General features: G+C 50.8%; 1 pseudogene; it reads right to left on the bottom strand.

The window, feature by feature from the left end:
• Positions 1 to 535, bottom strand: part of LOC119592378 — a 2,063-nt pseudogene extending 1,528 nt beyond the window's left edge.
• Between the last annotated feature and the right edge of the window lie 59 nt (positions 536 to 594).

The following is a 594-nucleotide window of genomic DNA, read 5'->3' as shown; positions in this document are numbered from 1 at the left end:
GATAAGAAAGGCGTTCGAGCAGCACGAGGACCGAGGCCAGGGCCGCGGCCGAGCCCAGGAGCAGGAAGGCCGTCATGACGGTGGCGAGGCCGATGGCGTCGACGCTGTTGCTCTCGCACGACGCCTCTCAAGGCATCCACCTCCGGGACGACTTGACGATCAGACCCGATTCCGCCAGCGCGATCATGCTGAAAGGGGTTGCAAAATGGACTCTAATCATACAGTTACAATCTACATTAGTTCTGTTCGTGCTCACTTATTTGCATTTATGCTAAGAGCCTTCTATACCTTCACCACAAGGATACTGATAACAAATATCTCACTGGTGGTTGAAGACGGGGAACAGCGGGGAACCTCTGCGCATCGGCCAGGTCTTGGCAACGAGGAAGTAGTCGCCCGGAAGAATGTAGAAACCGCAGTGGAAGAATTTACTCAAGAAAAAAACTTTGTTGATCATGAAGGCGTGGCGACCCTTCAGCACCTGTTTTAAGCCCTCGCTTGACACTTGAAGACTTTTCGGGTTCGGAACTACCATCTCGTTCCAAATGTTTTTATTTATCCGAATATTGGATATCTGTCGAGGAGAGAAAACTA

This window comes from Penaeus monodon, chromosome 30 (assembly GCF_015228065.2).
Source record: "Penaeus monodon isolate SGIC_2016 chromosome 30, NSTDA_Pmon_1, whole genome shotgun sequence".
Taxonomy (NCBI): Eukaryota; Metazoa; Arthropoda; class Malacostraca; order Decapoda; family Penaeidae; genus Penaeus; species Penaeus monodon.
Note: the sequence above shows the minus strand (reverse complement) of the source record. Positions and strands in the feature narration are given on the sequence as shown.